Source organism: Sapajus apella, unplaced genomic scaffold (genome assembly GCF_009761245.1).
Source record: "Sapajus apella isolate SASKATOON/1434 unplaced genomic scaffold, GSC_monkey_1.0 scaffold4, whole genome shotgun sequence".
Taxonomy (NCBI): domain Eukaryota; kingdom Metazoa; phylum Chordata; class Mammalia; order Primates; family Cebidae; genus Sapajus; species Sapajus apella.
In genome coordinates this window covers 51,985,122-51,998,669 of record NW_022436944.1, presented here as the reverse complement: position 1 = coordinate 51,998,669, position 13,548 = coordinate 51,985,122, and positions in this window count along the sequence as shown.

Genomic DNA, 13,548 nt, shown 5'->3' with positions numbered 1-13,548 from the left:
TTTTTTTTTCTTCAAAATATATCACTAACATTCCACACACTGTAGACATGAATCTGCTTCTGCGTTTTCTGATGCTGTGGAAAGGATGACCATTCAGTCTGAATGTCTCTTCCTCCCTGTGCTAAATAAGACTCAAGGAGTGGGGTAGAGTCTGAAGGGGGTGTGTGTTTCTTTCATCCTAAAAGGGTGCTTAAGTCTTTTACGATAACAATTAAATGGTAGGAAAACATCCTTGACCCTGTGGGGTCTTCTATTTCCTGCTCTCTTCTTCTTTTGAATTGAGCCTTTAAAAAAACGGTCTCAACTGGGTATCTCAATATTCTCTTAGCTTCTCAGAGCCTCAACTCTCTCAAATGCCTTTGCTGACTATTTCCCTTTGCCCGCTCCTTGAACACGGTCTGCCAGGGCCTTCTCCGTTTGTGTTCTTGCCCCAGACTGGCTCTCAAAGTGTGGTCCCAGACCAGCATCACCTGGAAGCTTGTGAGAAGCGCGAATTCTATGGCTCCACTCCACATCCACTGAACCAGAAACTCCGAGAGTGGGGCCTGGTGAGCTCTGACTTTACAACCTTCCAGGTGATTCTGGTGCAGATAAAGTTTGAGAACCACTGCCTCAGACAAACCCACCCCTAGCTGTCACCTTCTCCCATCCACTGGCAATTCCCACATCTTCATCTTTAACCTCAACTTCTTTTCAAGCTATGCACCTGCATATGCAGACATGCTCTCTGGACATCTCTGCCTTTCTACTCCACCGTCTCCTGCACTCAACACCGCCCAAAAAGGACTTACTTACCATCTCCCCCAGGTCTGTTCTTTCTCCCTCATTCCCAGGAACGCATGCCAACACCATCTCAACCCAAGACAGAAACCACGAAGTCGTCCTAGACTTCTGCTTTTCCCCCACCCAGTTAGCCACCAGGTCGGATCGACTCTCCCTCTTTTCTCCTTTTTTTTCCTTTTTCTTTTGGAGATGAAGTTTTGCTGTTGTTGCCCAGGCTGGAGTGCAATGGTGCGATCTCAGCTCACTGCAACCTCTGCCTTCGGGTTCAAGCAATTCTCCTGCCTCAGCCTCCTGAGTAGCTGGGGTAACAGGCATCCGCCACCACGCCTGGCTAACTTTTGTATTTTTAGTAAAGACAGGGTTTCACCATGTTGGCCAGGGTGGTCTCGAACTACTGACCAGGTGATCCACCCAACTTGGCCTCCCAAAGTGCTGGGATTACAAGTGTGAGCCACCGCGCCCGCCCTCTTCTCTCCATTTTTATCACCTTAATTCAGGCTCTCAGCTGGCCTAAGTCAGCTTCCAATGAGGCACCCGAGGACCTAATGTAGTATCAGTCTCTTCCAACCCTCACGCTATTGCTAAGATAATCGCTATAAAACATGAGTCTAAACGCATTAACCCTGCCTAAAGCCCAAGGTTGCCCACGACCCTCAGCACCAAGTCCCAGCTTCTCAACAAGGAAGTCCCCATCTCATCTGCTGTTCCTGCAGACATTCCAGATGATGTAACCATTTGCCTCAGCAATCTTACTCCTGAGAATACAGCTCCCAAGTTCTCAAACAGCTCCATAAGGGGACATGTGCAAAGATCTTTATCACAGCCTCCAGAGTTGAAATCAACTTTGGCTTCCGTCACTGGAAGAGTGAATAGGTAAAAGATGGTGGATGCATACTCTGACCAATCAATGGCTCCAATGAACCTCCCAATAACATCCCTTTGCAACGTAACTTTTCAGCCCCTGGCATCAAGAGGTAGAGTCTGTTTCCCCAAACTCTGGATCTGGATTGGACTCGTGCCTTGGTTTAGCCAACAGAATATGGCAGAAGTGACTGTTCAAGTTCCAAGTATGGGCCTTGCACAGTTCTGCCATGGATTCCTGGCCTTGCTGAGGGAATGTGTTCTCCTTCTGGGTCCACAAGGGGGCGTAGTTTTAAGGGCAAGAACTTTCCATCGCCATGCCCTCCTCCCATCTCTCTCTATCCAGGAGATTTAACGGTTTATGTTTGAATTTTGCAGGCGTGGGAAGAAACTAAGAGTCAATCACTCCAGCGGAAGTTCAAAGGAACTCCTTTCACTGGCCCGGGGTCTTAGAGAAGGTGGGGTTCCTCCCAGATTAGATGTCCCCTTCTTCCACACCCCTTTGGACTCCGTGTTTGGATCCCCTCCCACCCTCCTGGGAGCCGTCTTTCTCTCTCCTGGATTTCCCGTCTGGAGCCCCCTTCCACACACTCTCGTGGAAGCCTGTCTTCCCCTCTAAACTCCATCTCTCTATTCCCGTCCACTCGGTGTGGAAGCTGCTTTCCTTCTCTGGTTTTCCCCTCTGGGAACCCTTCTCACTCAGGGAGAGCCACTTTTCTTTCTCTCACTCAGTGAGAGGCAGCGGTTTCTTTCTTCATCTCCTTTTTCTTTCTCCACCTAAATAAATTACTTTCTAGAAACACTTTTGAGTCTGGCATTTGCTTTTATGAGCGCACTGTGCCGTGGTCTCCTCACTCATTCCTGGGGAGTGATAGACCTAGAACCTGGAGAAACGTCCTCTCAGGGGAACTGAGGGGGCTCCCCTGAACCCCAACACAAGAGGAATTTCGCTCTTGTCACCCAGGCCAGAGTGCAGTGGTGCAATCTCGGCTTACTGCAACCTCTGCCTCCTGGGTTCAAGCAATTCTCCTGCCTCAGCCTCCCGAGTAGCTGGGATTCCAGGTGCCTGCCACCATGCCTAGCTAATTTTTATATTTTTAGTAGAGACGGGGTTTCGCCATGTTGGCCAGGCTGGTCTCGAACTCCTGACCTCAGGTGATCCGCCCACCTCGGCCTCCCAAAGTGCTGGGATTACAGGCTGAGGCACCGTGTCTGGCCATATTTTATTTTTTTAAAACATGCAAAATTAAAGATTTCTATCATGTTTAACCCATGAATATGGTTGCCAATGGCATGGAGGAAAGGAGGCACAAATGAGGAAACAGTAAGAGGCCCCCATGGACCGATGACAATGCTGTATAAACTGAAGAGTGGGATTTCTCAATGCTCCACACTTAGTGATGCCTACTCATCTGGTAAGCCCCAGCCCAAACGGGGCTCCGATTTACAGCCTGCCATGCCATCTTCTCTCAGATCGTTAAGGCTTGTAGCTGAATAAGAAGTGTATCTACCAAAGTTTTGTGATTGTCAGCAGCTGTGACCTAACCAGCTTTGAAGGCAGAGTCCAGGACTGCATTTTCTTGGAACACCCAGTATCTCCTATACTGCAAACATTTGTCAATATGGTAACTTTCCTATCCTGTAAAGCAGTTTTCCGCCCGTGACATCAGTGGCATTTTGTACCTCATGCCAATACCACCCTTCTAGTTGTGGCAATCAAGAATGCCTCCAGTCATTACCAAATGTTCTTCAGGGAAGAAAACTGCACCCTGAGAACCACTGCCTTGAACCCATAAAGCCACACTTTGAAGATGGCTTTGTAGAAACAATTAATATGTTTGAAACAAAAATGTTTGAGCTTCAGAATTACGTCACTCTCTACCTCATGCCGTGCAAGGGGGATTTAGATTGCCAAAATATTTGTCTTAAAGAGATGGTTCTCACCCACTAGCCCAAAACTAATGTTTTAGTTCACTACCTATGGGGAAAGATTAAATACAAACTTCACTTGAGTTTTCTCATCTATGCAGAAATATTCCTCCTCCTAAGCCTTAGTCAAACCTCTTATTTACAAAGTTTAAATCTGTCTCCTTAAGTCAATGGTATATGCTGCTGATTTCTGCTACGCTGCAGAAGCAGACGTTCCTACACTGTGCTATTAACTGAAACATGAAAAACCAACGTGTAACCAAGCTGAAAGAATTCTGCCTCATTGATCTCGTGTGTGCCTCCAGGGCAAACACCGGGCATTTTAATAACCTCATCCTGACCTTCAGTAATCATTGCAGGCTACTAACACCAGACAAACATTTGCCTTGGAGGTTTCTCTATGGAGAGACAGAAGTAAACTAAGCTTCTTTTGTTCATGTAGATTGAATATCACAATCTACAAAATACAGGGCACTCACATCATTCATTTCTTGTGACTGGACAAATAAAGGAGCAATGGAAAGGGTTCTCAAAGACCTGAGGGAATACATTTCCTTCACATGTCTCCTTTCCCCCGTGCCACCCCAACTACAAATCAAAGTACAGCTGAGAATAACATCAGTGCGTGACACAATCAGAGAGCGCAGGACTGCTGGGGGAGCATTCATTCTCCGTCTCAGAATAGGCCCCCCATCCTCAACCCCCTGCCAACACCCAGACTTTTACATGAGAATAGGGTCCCTCTTACAAGACCTGGCAGATGCTACTGTAACTAAGTGACCAAACTTAGCAACATTGATTTTGGGACAACCAATTATCATGCGATCACAACCAGCGACATGCCAGCGGCACCTGGTCTAACCCAAATGGCCTAACAGGCTGGGGTTTTTTCTAGATGAAAGGTGAGGAAAGAAACATGGCGACTAAATGGAATCTGTTGATGTTTGGTTCCTCAAACAAAAGGCTGAGGTAAAGGACATTCTTGGGACAATGCAGAAAATTTGAGTATGGGCTGCGTCGCATATTAGTGAATTGATGCTAAATTCCTTGAGTGTGATGAAGGCATTACAATTAATTTAATTAAATAATTTAATAGTTAACGATTTTTGGGAAATACATACTGAAATACCTAGGGAGTCAATGTCGGGCCTGCAAGTTCTCAGTGGTTTAACACCAACCGCAACAAAATAAGAACAGCACACACATACACAGAGAGAAGGCAGACGTAGCAAAATGTGAACTGGCAAATGTGAGGGAGTCTACAAAATTTAAGAGCTTATTGTTGTTTCTATTTTCCTATAGATTTGAAATTTTTCAAAATTACAGATGGGAGGGGGAAGCCAGGTTGCCATCAATGTGCAACCAAGCCAGAATGTTTCAGAAATGCAACATATGGAAAAAAAATAGAAGAGCCAAATACTATTTCCTGCCTCAAATCTGAAGATAAGTGACCCAATTTACTTTTAAGTGTTTGGAAGCATAAAACAAAAACGAAACACCTGAATCTAATCCAACATGTTTGACCCTGTCCCACATTAAGAACGAGCTGTACTCAGACATTCTGATGCATCAGAGTTCTCAAAAATACTAGAAATTTCTCACTGATATGATAATGGGCTTGAAGATTTATGCACATACGAAATGACTTCCAACCACAGCATTAAAGTAATCTTTGTAACTTGTTAACACAACTGCTCTCAAGAGAATATTGAGACATCTTGCCAGGAAAGGCCTCCACTTCCCAGCAAGCAGTAACTATCAGCAAGTTAGAATAAGAAAAAGATCTTTTTTAACAAAATCATACTTATTTGTGACCTATATTTGTTTTGGCACCTAGACTTGTACAATTTGGACGTTCAATTTAGAGTCTGTGTAATAGTGATCGAAAATGATTTGCTGAAGAAAGGGGGAAAGCTATGCCATCGGGCATGTGATTGCAAGGGCTGGGGGTTAAAAACACAAAAGTGGTTTAATAAAACGAAATGGGGCCACCTGGGTATTTAAGTGTGAGCCCTGGTCTCTCTCCAAAGACAACAAGGTTTGACATCTAATGCCCCAGGGCTCCTGTGTTCAAATTCTGCAAGTCAATTTCTTCATGCCATGGGTCTTAACAGATCCTGAAGTTATGGACAAAACTCGGTGTGTATGAGCAGAGGTTTCCAAGGGGAGGGACCTTAGCTTTCTTCTGTTCTCAACAGATCCCTCACCTTCTCAAATAGCTGAAAAACCCATGCCTTGTGAAATTTGCTCTAATCTATTCTCTGGGCTTAAAAATCCAGGGAATGGCCGGGCGCGGTGGCTCACGCCTATAATCCCAGCACTTTGGGAGGTCATGGCGGGTGGATCACGAGGTTAGAAGATCAAGGCCATCCTGGCCAACATGGTAAAACCCGTCTCTACTAAAAATACAAAAATTAGCCAGGCGTGGTGGCATGTGCCTGTAGTCCCCGCTACTCAGGAAGCTGAGGCAGGAGAATCGCTTGAACCCCGGAGGTAAAGCTGCAGTGAGCCGAGATCGTGCCACTGCACTCCAGCCTGGACAAGAGACACTCTGTCTCAAAAAAACAAAACAAAACACCCAGGGAACTTCAAGCACCCACAAGTGTACTTCTACATTTAAAAGGGCCGCTGATTCCTTCTCTTCTGCTTCCATCTGTCTCACCACTGTCTCCGCTTTGTCAGGGGCCAATCGCCTTTTGGGAGCCTTGTTTCATCTTCATTTTACATATGCAAAAACGAAAGTACTGTGATTTACCCAATGTCACATGGCTGGTTAGCCACACACTTGAAACTGAAACCTCTTGACACTCAGTCCAATGTTCTCTGACATCGCCTGTTCTTTCACACTAATGCCATCCGAAAAATACTATTTTTTCCTTTTCTTTTGTTCAATATCAATGATAAGAACTGCTGGATGGAAACCAAAATCATTTGTGGAAAACTGTACGAGATTTCAAGAATCTCCAGTGCAGCATCACCACTGAGGCCTAGGGTAGCCACACCGCAGCTTGGTCAAGTGCAGGCAGGCAGAGGACCCCTTCCAAGGGCTGTGTCTCCACTACTCCACTTCACCCACCATCCCCCCTGGACCACTTTCTGCACCACTGGTAGGAGGGAAAGATAAGGTGGAATCCTGCCCAGGTACTGAATGATTATATAATTGCCGTTTCTAGTTTTAAAAACAAAAGGACAGAAATTTATATATTGTTGTTTAAAATGTCTCATGTTGTTTTACATATATACGGCTGTTAAAGTATGATTTTTTTTTTTTAAACGTCAGCTCTTGGCTCCTACAGAGTATGCATATGCGGAAGATTCTGTAACTTGAGGAGTTTGTCAACCTCAGCAGGATGACAAAGCTGGCTCTAAGGCGGAGGGCACAGAAACCTAAGTAGGGCGACAAACCTACGGAAAGATGAACGCTGGAAGAGTAAGACTGGAAACTCAGGTAAGGTCCCACCGGGCACCTGGCAGTACCCCTGAGGCCCCTTTTCTGCCTGAGGAAATCCTTCCCATCTTAATTGGACAATAATCATTTGCAATTTATTAATCTCAGCCATTTGTTTTTGTAAGACCTGCAAGTGAAGGATGATTTTTGTATTTTTAAATGGTTGAAAAAAATTAAAAGAATATTTTATAACATAAACTGAAACATGAAAATGCTATGAAATTCAAATTTCAGTGTCTATAAATAAAGTTTTATTGGAACAGTTTTTGTTTTTGTTTTTTAAAGACGGGGTTTCTCCATGTTGGTCAGGCTGGTCTTGAACTCCCGACCTCAGGTGATCCGCCCGCCTTGGCCTCCAAAGTGCTTGGATTGCAGGCGTGAGCCAACACACCCGGCCTGGAACAGTGTTAGGGCTCAGAAAACAATACCTTCAAGTAAGGGCTCAGAGGCAAAGTTTCTCTCTGACCTTATCCTGCCCTCCTGTCTCTCAGCCTCATTCCCCCGTTCCCCCCAAAAAGGCAAGCCACAGATACTAGAATCCCTCTTCCCCAAAGAAGACCATGGAAACCAAAACCCTTTCCCCCAAAGCCAGCCATAAAGTCTAAACATTTCCCCTACTTTTCTAAGAATTGGCCATAGAGAAATAATCTGCTCTATCTTGTTTGGTTGTAGGTCATAAGACCCCCATTCCAGAAAGGGTACTGCCCGTACCTGGAGGGAAATTATGCTGCAGAGAGTCCAAGAAGAATCTGAACAGACAGCCCTGCTGGGTCCCCCACCTCGGCCTATCAGCATTACAGCATACCCTTTTGGTCCAGCCAGTTCTACACAGCTATCTATTCATCATCAAACTTAAGCATAAAAATGGATAGCTTCCCCTGTATCTTTGGGTCTTCGATCTGAACACACCCGTGTCACATAAAACTATGATCAAACGAATGTGCTTTGCTTTTGTCTGTTAACCTTTTTGCTATTGAGGTGCTGGCCGTGACCTTCATGATGGAGAAGAAAGGCATCAGCCCCTTCAGCGCCCACAGCGGCTGCATACATTCGCTTGTGTGTTACGCAAGGCTGCTTTCACACTATAACGGCAGAGTTAAGTAGCTACAGACAGTACATATTTTGGCCTATGAAGCCCAAAGTATTTACTATCTGGCCATCTGCAGAAAAATATTGCTACGTTTTTCCCTAGAATATCAGACAATCTTTGCTGGGTTTGTCAGACAATGTACTAGCAGGATATTAAAAGGGTATTCAGGGCTGGGCACAGTGGCTCATGCCTGTAATCCCAGCTTTGAGAGGCCAAGGCGGGCGGATCACTTTGGGAGGCTGAAGTGGGCAGATCACCCGAGGTCAGAAGTTCAAGACCATTCTGCCCAACATGGCAAAACCCCGTCTCCACCAAAAGTACAAAAATTAGCTGCGCGTAGCGGTGGGTGCCTGTAATCCCAACTACTCAGGAGGCTGAGGCAGAGGTTCCTGTGAGCCAAGATCATGCCACTGAACTCCAGCCTGGATGACAAGAGTGAGACTCCATCTCAATCAATCAATCAATAAATAAGTAGGTACTTAGTCATCTTCTTGAACCTTTTTCCAAGTTTCAGGTAAATTTTTCTTGAAGACTATAGTCAATAATAATTGAATTGTAAATTTAAAAATAAGAGTATAACTGGATTGTTTGTAACTCAAAAGATAAATGCATGAGGGAACACACACCTCATTTTCCAAGATGTGATTATTACACACTGCATGTCTGTATCAAAACATCTCATGTACCCCTTGTATATAAACATCTGCTCTGCAACCACAAAAGTTAAAAAACAATCTTTCTTAAAAATGACCTAATACCAATTTATATTTTCCTCTTGAATCAATGATTCCTGTAAAAGGGAAGTTGGTCTCTGGTGTAGAGACAGCTCAGCTAAATAGAATCTTGGCATTTCTATGGTTCAACCAAGTACTCCAAGAAGTTTGCAAAATACAGAGTAACTAAGCCCATATTTTCATTGATTCAAACCAATGCCCCCTTTTAAATTCTTCTCCAAAGGAAGGAGTAGAAGGAAGAAAAATTTGCATTCTGAAATCATGCCTTGAACTTTTCTCACCTCACCCTGTATAGCAATACAGGCTCTAGGCCCACAGGCTGTTTTCTATGAAAATACGTCAGGACTCGCTGAAGTGTAATCCCGAGAGGAATTTGAAGCAGCAATCTGGGCCGGGCACAGTGGTTCATGTCTATAATTCCAACTCTTTGGAAGGCTGAGGTGGGAGGATCACTTGAGCTCAGAAGCTGAGCTGAGGTGGGTGGATCGCTTGAGGTCAGGAGTTCGAGACCACCCTGGCCAACATAGTGAAACCCTATCTCTACTGAAAATACAAAAATTAGGCCTGGCGCAGTGGCTCACGCCTGTAATCCCAGCACTTTGGGAGGCCGAGGCGGGTGGATCACAAGGTCAAGAGATCGAGACCATCCTGGTCAACATGGTGAAACCCCGTCTCTACTAAAAATACAAAAAATTAGCTGGGCATGGTGGCGTGTGCCTGTAATCCCAGCTACTCAGGAGGCTGAGGCAGGAGAATTGCCTGAACCCAGGAGGCGGAGGTTGCGGTGAGCCGAGATCGCGCCATTGCACTCCAGCCTGGGTAACAAGAGCGAAACTCCGTCTCAAAAAATAAATAAATAAATAAATAAAAAGAAAATACAAAAATTAGCCAGGCATGATGGTGGGACCCTGTAGTCCCAGCTACTGGGGAGGCTGTGGCAGGAGAATCGCTTGAACTCGGGAGGCGGAGGTTGCAGTGAGCCCAGATTGTGCCAGTGCACTCCAGCCTGGGCAACAGAGCGAGGCTCCAGCTCAAAAAAAAAAAAGTTTTTAGTTAGGAGATTAGACAGCTTTTGTTAGAGTTCCAAGCAATGAATGCTGCCAACAACCATGAAACCAGCTGAAGAATACAAGCCAGACTTCTTTACCTTGGTCCTTGAGTTTCTCATCATCTCCAGTTTTTAAAACGTTATTCTTACCCAGGGTTTCCTCATAAAGACTTCTCCAGTCCTTAAATTAGTACCCAGCCCATTTTCCCAAATCCTTCCTACACACAAACCTTATTTTCCCACCCACAGACCTTTATTTTAAACTGCCAAATCCCCCTGAGTTTAAGAACTTTATTTTTCCTTAACTTCCACAAGCTGGTAATTAACTTTCCTCTAAATGAGGCTGGTGAACAATAGAAGAAATTGTTATGTTTCACCATCAATGTTTTGCACAAGATGCTGTGATGACTTTGCTGGGGTCTCAGACAGACAAAGCAGCCTGGGGTGTCTGCGCCACCTGAACGCGGCTGCTGCTAGCCACAGCATTCTCTGTGTGAGGCTGCCGCTGTATTCCCCAAGGTGAGTTTTAGTCACAAATGTCAGTTCATAGGTAAGAATGGTCTCATCAAAAGTTTAGGTACAAGCCGGGCACGCCTGTAATCCCAGCATTTTGGGAGGCCGAGGCAGATGGATCAGGAGTTGGAGACCAGCCTGGCCAACGTGGTGAAACCTCGTCTCTACTAAAAATGCAAAATTTAGCTAGACGTAGTGGCAGGTCCCTGTAATCCCAGCTACTTGGGAGGCTGAGGCAGGAGAATCGCTTGAACCCAGGAGGTGGAGGTTGCAGTGAGCCAAGATCACATCACTGCACTCCAGCCTGGGCAATGAGAGTGAAACTCCATCTCAAAAAAAAGAAAAAAAAAAAAAAGTTTAGATGTCCCAGACTGTGTACATTCAAGGTGAGAAAATGATGTCATCCTTCTTCGAACACAGGGCAATTTTTCTAAAATCATCTTTTTGCACCAACACAACCTAAGGGGATTTTTTCCCTCGGTTCAATGGCTAGACCACAAACTTTTCAGAGAAACAACTGTCTTATGAGAGCAAATACATGGGGAGGGAGTAGAGATGGCATGCTCAGGCTGCCTTATTAACAATGAAAATGTGGAGGTCACGATGGACGGCTCTGCTGCCCTCTACTGGCCAGGTCGAGCATCAACAGCAACAATAACAGTCCGCCGCCCTGGTTTTCCCTTTGTGGTTTAATTAGGCACTGCTCTTCCCAAGGAAAACATGGTAAGAAAGGCAGGAGGCCCCCCACCATGGAACCTCAGATCTGGTAGGAACACGTAATGCAACATGGGCACATTACACAACCCTAAGGGGTGCCATTCCTGTGGAATACGTCAACAGAACCCTTACACTTCGGCAATCCTGCAGCCCCATTGGGTCATTTAATAAATGCCCCAGAATGGTAAGCAATCTTTCCAGGGTCATCAGACCCGTGATGGACCAGAAGCAGGACTTGTTGCCTGTCTCAAGGGAGTGGCAAAGGGAAACAAGATTCCTACAAAGGAAAGCAGGTTCCGACTGGGCTGGCGCCACTGAGAAGAGCCAAGTCAGAACACGTATCCACATCCTATTCTACGTGTCAGCTATCCCTCTGTCTAGCCATAACTCACTGTGCCAGGTACTCACTACAGATACATACCATCAGACGGGAGAGACATGCCTACTCTGGAGGCGGATGAGCAATTAGGGAGATTCAGACAAGTAAACCAGCAATTACAATATAATGCTGTGGAAGTCTGGGCCAGGTGTGGTGGCTCATGCCTGTAATCCCAGCACTTTGGGAGGCTGAGATGGGAGGATCACTTGAGCTTAGGAGTTCGAGACCAGCCTGGGCAACATAGTGAGACCTCATCTTTATAAAAAAAAAAAAAAAAAAGTCCAAAGAAGTCCTGATTGTTTCTGAACACAGAGTGGGAGGGGCACATGACCCAGAGTGAGAGGTGGGAAAATCAAGGAGGGCTTCCTGAAGGCCATGACATCCAAGAGAGAACAAAAGGATGTAAAGGATATATAGATATTAGCCAGGTGAGGTAGGCATGGAAACCATTCCAGGCAAGTGAAATAACAGGAAAAAGCAGAGATGAGACAGCTTGGAACATTCTAGGAACTGGAACGTAGGGTGCAGGGTGGGTAGATGCCCAGGCAGCAAAGCCAGAGAGAAAGGCAGGCTCCAGACTACACAGAGCCTTGCAGTCCAGGAAAGGAGTCCAGACCATAGCCCGGAGGCCATGAGGAGCTGCTAGGGGTTTAAGCAGAGGGGAGACACTAATACACATGGGTTTGGGTTTCCTCCATCATACTAGGCTCTGAGGAGGTTCCCCCAGGGCAGTCATCCTTCGTGCCCCCAAGGAATTACAGTTCCTTAACAAAATGATATCAAACAGTTGGATCTATGCTTACTACTATATCATTTACTTCTATTCACTGGGTGTCTATCACCCTAGTTGAATGCAAGCTCCACAAAGGCAGGGATTTTCTCTTTCCACTGCTAAATCCTCAGTTTTGTTTTGTTTTGTTTTGTTTTGAGATGGAGCCTCGAGCTGTCGTCCAGGCTGGAGTGCAGTGTCGCAATCTTAACTCACTGCAACCTCCGCCTCCAGGGTTCAAGCAATTCTCCTGTCTCAGCCTACTGAGTAGCTGAGACTACAGGTGCACACCATCAGGCCCAGGTGATTTTTGTATTTTTAGTAGAGATGGGGTTTCACCATATTGATCAGGCTGTTCTCAAACCCCTGACCTCAGGTGATCTACCTGCCTCAGCCTCCCAAAGTGCTGGGATTACAGGCGTGAACGACTGCACCCAGCCTAAATCCTCAGTTTTGAGATCTATGCCTGGAACAAAATAGGTGTACAAATAATAGCTGAATAAATCACCACTCACTTCCTATGAAGTTTTTTTTTATTTTTTGAGACAGTATCTTGCTCTGTCACCCAGGCTGAAGTGCAGTGGCACGATTCAGCTCACTGCAACCTCCACTTCCCAAGCTCAAGCGATTCTCATGCCTCAGCCTCCTGAGTAGCTGGGATTATAGGTGTGTACCACCACGCCCAGCTAATTTTTATAGTTTTAGTAGAGATGGGGTTTCACCATGTTGGCCAGGCTGCTCTCGAACTCCTGGCCTCAAGTGATTCACCTGCCTCGGTCTCCCAAAGTGCTGGGATTACTGGTGTGAACCATCACATCTGGTCATAGTTTTGTGTTTTAAAGAATAGACACAGTATCTTTATTTACTGTGTGCAAGGACACACGGAAGGCAGGGGAGAACACAAGAAGATGGCTCTGGCTTCGAGGAGCTGATGTTTACTAAATGCCCATCTGCTGCTGCATACTTTATGTGGCTTCTCCTAGGGAAGTATTATACCCATTTTATAGGTGAGAAAACTGAGGCCCTGTGAAGAAATTTGACCAATGATCCACAGATAGTAAGTGGCAAGGCTGGAATTCAAAACCAGGCCTGTCTGACCAACCCCAGACTCCCACCTGGTTCTGGGCAACAACCATGTGACTGGCAGCCACCAGAGGAAACACGAAGGCGGCTGAAAAGGAATGTAAAGCACAATCAGCAAATGTTTTTCGGAAAAGAAGAAGGCATCTGGAAGGCTCACAGGATCTGAAAATGTTTAAAGTGAAAGGGAAGAGCAT